We start from the raw sequence: 14,053 nt of genomic DNA on the forward strand, positions 1-14,053 counted from the left end.
AATTTAATTGTACACATGTTGTACAAAGGTTCTGTTTCTAATTCCATGGAAAACAGATAATCATTTGAATACATAAGACAAATGCAATGACAAATTCCGTGAATTGAATACGTGTAACAGTTTGTAATTTAGCTTCAAGAACTTAATTGACATAGATCATGCTGGCTTATACCTTTATATATTTTAAAAGGTGGGAGTTGTCAGAACCTACCTTAGTATCAAATTGTGCATATCCTGCAGATACAATAACAGAAAATGTGAATATTATTACAGGCATTGTGAAATGCAACACACATTAACTATGGGAAAATCAAATATGCCAACATTTAATTTGAGTCAGTACTTAATCATGTTAATATTTATTCATAATTCTAATCCCAGTACTATGAATCATTTCCTATGAAGTTATTGTTTTAATAACGAACGCTTAAAGTTTCAAGTGTTATAAAACAAATGTTTCCTCAAAAAGAGTCTAATATAGTATAGTAATGACAATCATCGCGTTCAACATCCACTATATTGATTATTGCACATGTGTGTGCCTGCGTATGTTTCGTGGAAAATATATGAAAGCAAGACATTAATATCATATAAAAACACTTAGATACAATTATGCACCGAAATAACAGATAGATATTAAATAATCGTAGCATATCTAATCATTTATCAGACAATAACTATTATTTAACAGTGTCTTCTTATCAATCACAACACTTAATCCATTCATATGATAAGTCACTGTTGACGTAAAGTTGACTACTTATTCGATCCTTACATAGGGAGATTTACACTCGTAACAAACCTTATATATACCACTTGATAGTCTTGTAAACCGTAAATTTATTTTAAAATTCGTTGGTTCTGTGTGTTATAGCATTTCTATCGTATTGTTAAAAACTCTTACTCTTTATACATTATGCAAATTCAGTCATGGACAAACACATTTCTTTAACCTGTTGATTTATACAACACAAACTGTAAGTTTTATAAACATATGAAACATTCTCATGATCCTGTACTGTATCTACTGCACTAAATATCCATTTTTTCAGTTCATTTGGATAGAATCTTTGAATCTAGTCATTATTTTCTTAACTATTAATGTAAGGATATATTCTTCTGACGTTTTAATCTCGTTGAAATCTTGTTCTGGAAATATTTCCAAAACATGTGATACAAGCGGAAAATATCAATGAATTTAAAATATGTTATAATCAAACTTAACTCTGTGAAAAAAATTGTGTATTTACACTAAGTATTTTTTTAGTAATAACTTTTACTAATCAAGTCAGTCCTTTTAGACACAATTTTCAGAAAATGAAGGGTCACATGATATGATTTTACAAGAAACATGAACATCTCATATCACTTTTTTCATTTCAAACTTCTTAGATATGTGGTTTTTTTTTAAACATTTATAATCATGTAACCAAGAAGTTGAAACAATATGCATTTTATTCTTAAAGTAGAGAAAAATCACAAATTTATAAAATTGACAGCATGGTAAATTTGACATAAAAAAGCATCAAAATATGATGAAACTTTCTAATATTAACGCCTACCTATATTTGTTTTAAGTTAAAATTATTGTTGTATTTAGTCGTTACGAGTTTTAATTAGAGGGGTCACTGCTGAGTCGTTTATTTTCAAAACACGCGTTCAGAGTCACATATTTAAATCTATAAAAAAGAAGATGTGGCATGATTGCCAGTAAGACAACTCTCCACAAGAGACAAAAATGACACAGAAAATAGAACATCAATCATGATAATGGAATAAGTAGACAACTCTCTAACAAGCAAATAAAAAAGGGCATACACTACAGGCACGGTGATACATTCTACTGCATACACACAGCAAGAGTAACAAACCCTGCGGTAAATCTAAAACAAAAGACGATGTGGTATGATTGCCAATGAGACAACTATCCACAAGAGACCAAAATGACCCATAAAAGTATAAGAAATAAATCATGATTCATAATAATGGATGAACTTGATTAGGCTGAAACAAATAATGATAAAAAAAAGTACACATATATATTTTCCCTTTATAGTCAGCTTTGTAAATTAACGTCATCTCAAATTTGCAAACGCTCACATTATGCAACACAATACAAAAAAAATATAAGTAGTACAAGACTTAGTGTACTTATTCATATTATTCTGAAAGAAAGCTTAAGTCATCAATCAGAGCTGTTGTTCTACATTATTGTTGTACTTGCCAATAAATGTTCAGCTTTAAATATGAGGGAAGTAGATATTACAGGCAAACAATAAATATAGCATGTTTGTGAGATGTCACAATGTAAGAAGCTTATCAACTGCCGTGGCAAAGAATGCATATGATGAGTATCTGTAAATTCTATATACTTTTAAATGTCCTGTTTCCATTATGCTTGTTTCCAAATAAAATTCATTAATTCCTTGTTTTATTATTATTTCTTTGTTAAGACAAAAATAATAAGACACAAATAATGGACAAAATAATTCCATTGAATATTAAGGTTGATCCTTTTCTTTTAAGACATCTTCTACTATATTAAGTGTATGACTTGTCGACATCCTGCGTTATTTGAATTGAATTGAAAATGTAATGTCTATTACTATTCTCCCAGAGAGAAAACGAATCGTCATTTAGTCTAAACTTAATAGTTTGACTTTAAATTTCCTTACATGTATTCTATGTATCTGCTTTAGAAACTTAACGTTATGCAACAATAAAGTGTGAAATGCTGTTTTTCCGTGCTATTTGTACAGCCAACTGTCGTTATTGAAGGGTTTCGGCGCTCATTATCATGTTGAACCACGAAATATGTTCATGCGTCAGTTAGGTATATGAACAGCAGCAGTAATTGTGTTTGTTAGATCTCCATTTAATACTAACCCAAGAAAGAATCCAGGCTTATAATTTTATACGCCTGAGGTGCGTTTCGTCCACACAAGACTCAAAAGTTTGCGCTTTAGTTAGAAGAGAATGACAAATCAAATACGATCTGTTTTTTGTGTGTGTGGGTCGTTTGTTTGCTGTCCCATTGCATACACCTTCTATCGTTTTTTAATATTTAATCATTGTAATTGTATCACAACAAACATTTCAGGGAATCAATTCGATTGTAAGTACTATTCAACGTGGTACAAACATACGGTACTGCAATATTATATCGTTGTAAATATATTGATACCACTGTTATACAAGTGAAAGATTTAGCGCTATAAAACCAGGTTCAATTCACCATTTTTCACATTTGAAAATGTCTGTAACAAGTCCGGAATATGACAGCTGTCCATTCGTTCGATGTGTTTAATCATTTGATTTTGCCATTTCATAAGATACCTTCTGTTTTTAATTTTCTTCGGAGTTCAGTGATTTTGTTATGATATTTTACTTTTTATGTCTGTTAATCTCCTGCCTAGTTGAGATATGTTAATGTCATACGGATAGGCAGTGTGAATGTTTCTGTTTCGAAAAGTAAAGTAGACAATGAGAAAACTCAAATAGTAACTATGTAACGGATCCGATGATGAAGTTTTTTTTTATCTGTGCAAATATCGAGAAATGCAAACAAATATAATGCATGCTATTATAAGTGTTGTAGTAGAATATCATATTCGCTGAGATATATGATATACAAGTACTGGACCCTGAATCCCTATTAATAATCTTTGATGGAAGTTTACAATTCTAAAAATATTGTTTATCTAGTTTTAATCATTAAACTTATTACAATTACTATGTGTAAAGACAAGTAAAACATAAACCAAAAATTCTAACAGTGCACAATTTGTTAGTAGCTTCAGTAATTTTCATTCCGAAAGACATAGAACATGAATCTTTTTGTATTTTTATCATCACTAACATTATAATTCTACAGTATGTCTAACTTATTAATCCTTGATCTGATTTTCTGTGTTCGAAAATTGATATCGATTTGTAATAAAACAAGACTTGTTTTCCTGGTTTATGTGCACCCTCCTCGTGCTTGAGGGGTCAATAAAGGGATAACAAGGATAACAAAAACCTCAAAAATAATATAATGTATATAAATACATGTGTCTGTGGTACATGTATTTACCTAAAATATGGCCATGAAAATTCAAAACAAATACGAAATCCTAGTAAAACATCTATAAATTTTTAAACGAACATAGAACAGTAAAAGAATACTTGTATCACGGTTTTAGAAGCATTCACTCTAATGCAAGGAAAGAAAGAAATTTAAGGAATTACTATTTTTTGGTCTATGAAAAAATAACATAAAAAAGTGGTGCACACTTAGGTATCCGAGTAGCGGATTATTCTAAATTGTATAAAACATTTATATGTTATTTCGAATAGACAGACACAATATTACATTCATTCATTATAATTTGATTCTAAATTCAATTTTAAAGATAGTTTACAACAAGAAAAAACGTTCATGACGTCACGGTCACATGACAAAAATATGGCTATGTGCTGATAAACAAAGCACTGGCAGCAAATCAGAAGACGTATTACATCCAAATTTGAATTACTATCTAGTGCAACATATAAATAACGTATCCAACCTCATGTTGTATACCATCGCACAATGTTTCATAGTCAAATATCAATCTACATTCAGCAGTATCCATACACGTTTCGAAAGCTCGGCAGGAAGTGGTGGATAAGCAATGCATTGCACAGTGTGACACGCTGCTTATTCGTATTACTCTCCTAGTCTGTGTTGTTAACTTATAGTCTTTTGCAAATGCATCGTAGAAGGTATCTTGAATGTTCAAAGAATGAAACCCTATTAAAAAAGAAATAATATTATTTCATTTATCACGGTCGTTGCACTCAAATTTGTTTCCAAATTTAGACGATTTTTAAAAAATGATCTGCATGGTTTTGAAGCGAAAGACAAATTATGCTGTTAATAAAAAAGGATACTTAAAATCACATAATTTATAACATTATATTCCTGCATCAAACACTTTTTGCATGTTTGTTTTTCAAAACATATCATCATTGTTGGTTTTGCATGATAAAGTAAACTTAAATCAGATACATGGAATCTATAATCAAACGTCATTGAACTTGAAAGTCAATTCTGATAAGTAACAGTATACATTATTAATCGTTGGTATTACTAATTATGTGGTTTACATGTTGAAATGTACTGTTATAGTATATATACGACTGGACGTCTTTTTTTTTTTTGCAACAAATGACGTCACATTGGAAGTCGAATATAGTTTTAAATCTTTGAATAACGATATGAAAATGTGACGTCAGATCCGGAAATAACTTTAATCTTAGTTTAGCAAATATATATCATTTATGCGGGGAAAAATAAATATTTAACATGGGGATTTTTAAACCGCATATAATGATCGTTAACACCCTCCTCAAATAACCTGTCGGAAATGATTAAACTCATGCACACTCTTTTTTATACATATATCAGTATACTTATATAAACGGTACCAATGTTTTTTGCACCAGATGCGCATTTCGAAAATCAATGTCTCTTCAGTGATGCTCGAGTCTAAAATATTTGAATATCTAAAGCTTATTAAGTATTACCTGTTTCATACACAGATAAAATGAAATATTCTCCACCACCACAAAATTGTGTTGAATCACCTGAACAATGATATTTACAGTATGAGCTTGGCACAGTGCGAATCTTTGTGTCATTGAAGAAAGAATTGGTTCCACAATAGCACATAAATTCATCCTGTTGAATTTAAGAGATACATTGAAGAATGTGCTAGTACTAGTAACTTTCAAAATCCCATAACTAAAACCGGAAGAGATCCTGGATTTTCTGATTAGCAAATTTTAAAGATAAAAAATCACGCCTAGCTTCGTCGATGTTCAGTCTAGAGCTCTAGACAAAACCCAAATACATGTAGAAAGGATATAGACAAACATACTGATATAAATTCAAGAGAGAAGGTAACTTCATTTGCTACTAATAATATGTATAGCTTTAAACTTTCTGCTTGATAACATTTATGTACGTTTCGGCGATAAAGTGTATCGTCAGGTAGTAGGTATTCCTATGGGCACCAACTGTGCCCCTTTAATAGCAGATTTATTTCTATATTGCTATGAATCTCAGTTTATGACCAAACTCAGTAAAGACCCATCATTGTTACATTTGGTTGATACATTCAAAAACACCTACCGTTATCTGGATGATATTTTTTCGTTGAATAATCCAGAGTTCTCTAAATATACTTCAGAAATTTACCCAAACGAACTTACTTTAACTAAATCTAACATAAACAGCAGCAGTTGTCCTTTTCTAGATTTAGACATTTCAATTTCAAACGGGAAACTTCACACTAAAATTTACGACAAAAGAGACGATTTTTCATTTCCTATTGTTAATTTTCCTTTTTTAGACGGCGATGTGCCTTTGGCTCCATCATACGGTGTTTATATATCGCAACTCGTTCGGTTTGCCCGTGTGTGTTCTGATGTCATAGATTTTAACGAACGTAATCAATGCATCACTGGTAAATTGTTGTGTCAGGGATTTCGATATCATAAATTACTTAAAACTTTTACTAAATTCTTTCATAGATACAAAGATTTGATTAGTAAATTTGGCTATACCTGTAGAAAGCTTATTAAAAATGGTATTTCACATCCTAAATTTTTTGGTAATATTGTACTTAAAGCGAGGAAATCACTATGTGATCCTTGTAAACTCATCGAACCTTTAAACAAACTTATAAGTAAGGGTTATCGTACCAATATTGTAATAAGATCTCTGAATATAGTTCACATTGGCACTAATATTGATATTGTCATTAGCAAATTAAAACATAACTAAATTTCATTATCTTTTGAGGCGAGATGTATAGAGACACAGACACGTTAACTTTTATTTCTATAGAAGTCACTCTTCACTATACTACTACCTGTCGATACATTTATTTTTGGCATTGCACAAGTCATGTCTTCTTTGACTATTAATGACGTTAAAAGACTAAATCCCTGTGATGTGTTTTAGTCGATTTTAGTCTCTGATGCATGATTTTTTTATTATTTATTGGTTCTGGCTTTTAACTAGCTGTCAGTAACTGCGAGTACTCTCAAATCGTATTTTCTTGTTAATTCGACCTGTTGATACTGTTTATAATGCTTTTTTGTTATTTTTTATTTATATGGATCTTGTCTGTACACCAGCTTTCATTATTTGTAATATCTTCAATTTTTCACTTATTCTTACAACATTTGTATAAACTTCAAGATTATAAAAAAAAACCGGGTTTTTTTCTAAAGTGAACATTGATTGGTTAAATATTTCTCAGTCATGTCTTGTGTGTTAGCTTTTTGGTCATGAATGTTTGTCTCTAATATTTAATTAACTGTGCATTTGTATTCAGATATCGCAGATCAAATTTATTCGTTCATTGTTTAATCATACGTTTTTTTGATTGAGTTAAGTCTGTCACTTGATATTTTATCGTATGTTTTTCTTTGTTGTGATGTTATGCTATTGTTTCAGAAAAAGGGAGAAGGTTTGGATCCATTAAAACGTTTAATCCCGCTGCAAATGTTTGCACCTGTCCTAAGTCAGGAATCTGATGTACAGTAGTTGTCGTTTGTTTATGTAATATATACGTGTTTCTCGTTTCTCGTTTTCTTTATATAGATTAGACCGTTGGTTTTCCCGTTTGAATGGTTTTACACTAGTAATTTTGGGGCCCTTTATAGCTTGTTGTTCGGTGTGAGCCAAGGCTCCGTGTTGAAGGCCGTACTTTAACCTATAATGGTTCACTTTTTAAATTGTTATTTGTATGGAGAGTTGTCTCATTGGCACTCACACCACATCTTCCTATATCTATAGAGCTGTTAATTTCTGTGTCATATTGGTCTCTTGTGAGAGTAGTCTCATTGACAATCAAACCACATCTTTTTTTATATTCAAAAAGAAGTATTTGTATATACGGTTTTATATATGTATTGTTGACTTTTTATTTCAGTCATTAGACATCATGTTACGTACTCACATTCATCACTACGAGTACAATGTCATATAATGTGTTTTACTGATATTGTGCCTTTTTATTAACATTTAATGTAGTTTACTCTCACCAAACATTTGTATCCCTGAATGACAATATTAACGTAAACAAAAACTGACATGGAAAATTGAAAATTTTATGTGTTTTTTCCATAATTATATTCCAATATGTATTGTCATATAAAACTTCAAATTAAAAACAAAGTATGTTAATTTGCATCAAGTTATTTGGTTCAGTAATTCGATAACATCAAAATTACCAAAAAAAACCTCGATTTATATGACTTAAAGAATATTTAGGACCTGATTCCCTCTGAAAACATATACCAAAAAATGTTATAAATTAGAAAGAAGTTTTAAAGTGATATGGGTGTCTTTCGCTATATGGGATTGTAAAATCCAGAGAATCTGAGGTCAATATTTTCAATCAAGTTAGCCAAATGTGCATTTAAAAGAACAACATTTTAAGATTATAACTTATAAATATTAATGGTTTAACAAGTATTGATTAAATCTGTTTGATTTGCAATATTTGTAAATTGGCATTTAACGGGAAAGTAACTCTGAAATAGTACATTGTCTGAAGGAATCTAGATGGAATTTTGCTCTTTTGTATTTTAGTCAGACAAAAAACGCAGAGTGACCCTATCTTTTCTTTTGATATTCTAACAGCATTTACTAAAAGCTTCCTGCTCGGATTTATTTTTACATTTTTATCATTAATAAATATAGTTTAGCATCTCAATACATAATGGTGCTTCTTCGTGTATAATACATAAACAATGTGTCATGTTTTCACAACCTGTAGCTTGAGAAAATGCGCGGTGACCTAGCATTTCAATAATATTTTTGAACATATATCAAAATATACTACATTTTGGCAAAGTATGAACAAATGTTATCATTTTTAATTTAGACTCCCATATCACCTGAAAATATGTTAAAAAAGTTTAAAAACAGAGTTAGCAATGTAGTGATGATTATTGGATATTTCTTTTGTTTTTGTTAAGAGTTAAAATGTTGCTGATTAGTAGCTTTTGACTTGTAGGAACCGGAAATTGTTTCATTTCAAATGTAGGTAAAAAAAATTTGAGAATACATAAATTCAATTATGTGATTATTTTACATACCGCCGTACCGGCATAATTGTAGCCCTTTCCCTTACAGTAAAGTATGCATCTACTGTTTTCCATTTCAGGATGATATCCATTTCCATTATAAAGGTGTGGAAAAATTTCATCAAAATAATCATGCCCAAAACAGCCTATGTAATTAGATGAATCTGTACAAATATAAGAAGAAGTGTATATTAGCTGTTTAAATCTTACATAGAAGAAATATTGTAATTCATCGATCCTTTAACAAATCAGAATATTTAATATTTTTTAAAATCTAATAGATGAGTGTAACAGGTTGTATGTACGGGTTAACAAAACAGCAGATTATAGGTTTTAAAAACGATTTTTGAAAATTACTGTATTGCGATCGATGATGTAACAAATTGATGACCTCATACTTTATCTATAGGGGCTGAAGTTTTTTTGGATCCTTGTTCTGTTTAGGCTTTTTATATAGATAAATGAAGTGTTAGAGTTAATCATTTATTCTGCAATTGGGTGTTCTACAATACAGATACAGTCCTACATATATCGCTATGCTGTATCTGTATACTATACAGATATCGCTTAAGCTTCGCCCACTGCCGGACTGAGTATTGTATGAACCTACGTGACCTCAGAATGTGTATTGCAGTCGCATCCCAATCACGTATTAATTGCGAATTAACGATTACTTTCATACGTTCTGTTTGTTTTCAAACATTTCTTTAGAGCCGAAAGAATCACAACAATTTTCTTATAACTTAATGTACACACATGAACAGCAGTCTTTGCTACGATGACGACTATCGATAGCAAAACTTGAATGTGTATGATTGTGTAAGAAAATATTACCATAACAATTTCAGCATGCATGTGAATGTCGAGTCTGAAGCGTAGGACAACAAGTACACTCCTGTTTCAGATTGGACAGTTTTGTGTTTTGTTTTTACTGTTGAAATTAGTTGTTATGTTAAAATAGATAATTATTCACCTTGATCAATGTATTATTGTTGACCATTCGAGATTCTTTTTTTGCGAACCCGTCGTCAGCTGAACGTGTGATTACTGTATCATATAACTACACGGGCCTAAAGGATTTCAAATCGAAAATAAATGCAAAACATGTGTTTTTTGTCTTTCAAAACACAAATAATATACAGAATTAATTGCAGGATAAAGACAATAACTGTTTAGGATCTTTAAATATCAGCTGTATTTGTACTCGGCTCGAAACAGGTGTAATAGCTCGCATAAAGCTTGTTTTCTATCCTCGTACAAATACAGCCGATATTTAAAGACACTATCCAGTTATATATTACAATTGCTTCAAACTTCTCCGTCAAAAGTACTCTCCTCGATTACTTTTCACCAGAAACGCTCAAAATTCAAAATTAAAAAAAATTCCACGATGTATGACGAAGGATTTTTAGCATCTTACTTCTATTCGAATAAAGTATCAGTAAAATACAAGGATTATATAAATACGTCTGCTTTAACAAGATTGACGAATCTAAACGAAATTTTCAAATTAATATGTGACAAACCAATTTTAAACTGCATATAAAAAAGAAGTTGTGTTATGATTGTAAATGAGATAACACTCCACAAGAGACCAAAATGACACAGAAATTAACTATAAATCACTATACGGCCTTCAACAATAAACAAAGCCCATATCACAAAATCAGCTATAAAGGCCACGAAATTACAAACGTAAAACAAATCAAACGAGAAAACTAACGGCCTAATTTATTTACAAAAAATGAATGAAAAACAAATGTGTTACTCATCAACAAACGACAACAACTGAATTACATTCTCCTGGTTTGGGACAGGCACATACATACAGAATGTGACGGGGTTAAACATGTGAGCGGCATCCAAACCCTTTTTCTATCCTGGAACGGAAGTGTAAAAGTACAATATTAGAGCGAACTATGAAAATCGAAAAAAAACTGACCTTGTGCAATGCTTACAAGAAAGGATACAAGAAATAATTTGACCAGAAACATGGGCATACTATTTCAAGTTTTTCTGTTCAAATTTCTAAGACACATTTTTTTTCAATCTTTTATAACATGAACAAAAAAGTTAAAATTATGTGCTTTTTGTTCTTGTAAAAAAATCCAAAAATAACAAAATTGGCAGCATGGTAAATTTGACACAAAAATTCATAATTTTTTTTTTAAATTTTGCTTATATTAACAAATACCGATTATCTTTATAAGTTGAATTTCTTCCGATTGGTCCACTACATCTTCATTTTACGTATGCAAATTTTTATTTGGGATACTGTAATTTATTTTCATGGTAAAAGACCAAAATTTGGTAATACTTGATGAAAATGGAAAAATCATTAGAACTGGGCACTTTCAAATAGCTGTAGCAAATAAAGAGAGACACCAAAATATGTGTTTTCTTTACCAATTATTTTTCTTACAGTCATATTAATCAAAATTCAGATTAAGAAAAAAAAATCTAAAAAACAATTGACTCTTCAGAGATTGACCTTCTTTAACACAATTCTGTTATCTCCATTCCAATAAAACTGACATAAAACAATGTCATATCATATATGTAGAACCGGCAATACGTCGTCTGCGCTTGTGCATACACTTTAATAGCACTACTTGTAAATTGATGCCACGATTGGAGACGTTATCGAATAAAATCAAAGTTACAAGTAATGTTGCATCAGCATATGCAATATTCAAGATATAGTAATAAAAAAACCAGTATCATTACACTGAGAAATGAGTGAAACATACCGCTAGTGTAATGATACACCGATATTTGTATCAATTAACCAACGCAAGTATTTAAATTGTTGGTAAATAGCCGTATGTCTGTACCAATTCAGGAATACGACAGTTTTGATTTTGATTTTGCCATTTGATAAGTGACTTTCCGTTTTTAATTGTTTTCGAAGTTATATATTTTTGTTATTTTACTTTTGTCTCGAAATGACCCTTATTCTTACTCAGAATAACCTTCTGATGTTATACTATCATATTTTTTGAATTGTTATGTAAAAGGGAGTTGATTAATGGCAGACAAATTTGTACATAGATACAGGTTGTGTTTTTCTCATATATAGTATGATGGTATGAAACTAAACCCCCAACGGGAGAGATTGTACATGATTTTATTTATGATGAAGACATAATCTTTAAATCAATTTAATTGAGGTATGGGGCTCGCATGTTAGTAACTGCTAGGAGCCTTTGTTTATTAATGTATCATTGTCATTTTGCTTAGTTTCGTTTGACATCAGATTCAGACTTATTTTAAGCTGAGTTTTACTATGCGTATTGATATATGTTTCTTTATTCTATATTGGCTAGGGATATAGGGGTGAGACCTAACAAAACATGTTTAATCCCACCACAGTTTTGTACCAGTCCAAAGTGAGGAGCCTCTGGTCTTTGTTGGTCTGGTGTATGTTTCTTTTTTAAATTTTAGTTCATTTTATGTTTTGGAGTTTCGTTTCGTGTGACGTCCATGTTCACTGAATTAGTACACAATATGTATTGAGGGGCCCGCTGTGGACCACCTCTGTATGCGGGATTGTCTCGCTGTTTTGAAGACCCATTGATGGCCTTCGGCTGTTGACTGCTGTTTGGTGTCTTAGACATATTCCTCATTTCCATTCTCATTTTTTTTCTTTTCGTGATCGTGACCGTTAAACTTAAAAGTTATATAGTGTCAATTACATGAAGATTCTTCCTCCTAGCTCTCATGTATCATGTGCATCAGTTCTTGTGTATTGTAACATCCCGGTTAACCAAGTCTAAATAGTGTAAACAGGAGGAATGAGATGTTGACAATTGGAAATTTGTCAACATCAATTTTGTCATCCGTTTTTGCTTAAAGTTTACCATCTGGGCCAATATTGAGATTCTCTGTTCAAGTTAAAAGAGATGAATTCAATGATCAATTGCTTTGTTTTGTTATAACCATGCATTGTCATTTTGGTTTCGACTGCTAAGTTAGAATCTTTCGTCAGTCTTTTCCAAGGTCATTAATCTTTTTACACTACTTTTCAAAGCAGACACACATTCAACACATCGATAAATACAACATAGATGGAAAATTAAACATAGCAAAATACAACACTTAAATAGTATTTCATTTATTTGCTGATATGTTACTTGTCAAAAGCACAACTAAGGTTGTCTTACCGTGAACTTGTTTAGGACACTGAAAAGATAATACGAAACTCATTGATAAAAAGTAAGTCAACTTACGAATGCCACTAACAGAGAGGGGTCTACTTAACCTGCCGGAACACCTGCGGTCATCTCCGGTTTTAGTTGGCATTCTTGTTGCTCTCTATCATGTTTGATAAATGTTGCTTACCATTTGGCCATTTTCGTTATTGACTTAAGAGTTTTAAAATCGCTTTTGGTTTTTTTCACCTCCGTATGAAATCATATCTGATTAATAAAAAAAACAATAATAGAAAAGCGACTGATACATACGGGACATTCGAATTCATAAGTCATCATAATGGCAATGCCACGGCAACAGTGTACAAAACACAACAAAAACTTGTCAATTTTTATAATTTCCTGACATTGAACTTTAGCTGATATAGATTTTGTATTGTCGCTATACATTATTTTTGTTATTTTTTATTCGTATGTAAAAGTAAAGATAATTAATCACCCAGTTCATATAGGTGATTTAAGTTAAATGCAACTATATGCAAACTTTGTAAAGGATTTATTTGTTTCACACATTTTAATTTAGAATAAAAACCGACATTGTCAGATTAAACAATTAGTTACACAGTAATAAACACAATTCTTTATTAATATTCTTATAACATACATCAAATAATACAATAACTAAACTAGTCTTGATGTATATTCAATTTGTAGAACTTTACCTGTGAAGTCACTTGTTGTGGCGTTGATAAATTCGTGTGACTCACAGTTTGTTA

General features: G+C 31.0%; 1 long non-coding RNA gene across 1 annotated transcript; it reads right to left on the reverse strand.

Annotated features, from left to right (window-relative positions):
* Nucleotides 1-4,428: 4,428 nt before the first annotated feature.
* LOC143058302 (uncharacterized) lies at nt 4,429-9,281 on the reverse strand. Its single transcript, XR_012972992.1, has 3 exons — nt 9,139-9,281; nt 5,551-5,704; nt 4,429-4,774 (listed from the first exon to the last, which is right to left on the reverse strand). It is a non-coding gene; the product is annotated as an uncharacterized LOC143058302 (long non-coding RNA).
* Nucleotides 9,282-14,053: the final 4,772 nt, after the last annotated feature.

Source organism: Mytilus galloprovincialis, chromosome 14 (genome assembly GCF_965363235.1).
Source record: "Mytilus galloprovincialis chromosome 14, xbMytGall1.hap1.1, whole genome shotgun sequence".
In the NCBI taxonomy this organism is placed as follows: Eukaryota; Metazoa; Mollusca; class Bivalvia; order Mytilida; family Mytilidae; genus Mytilus; species Mytilus galloprovincialis.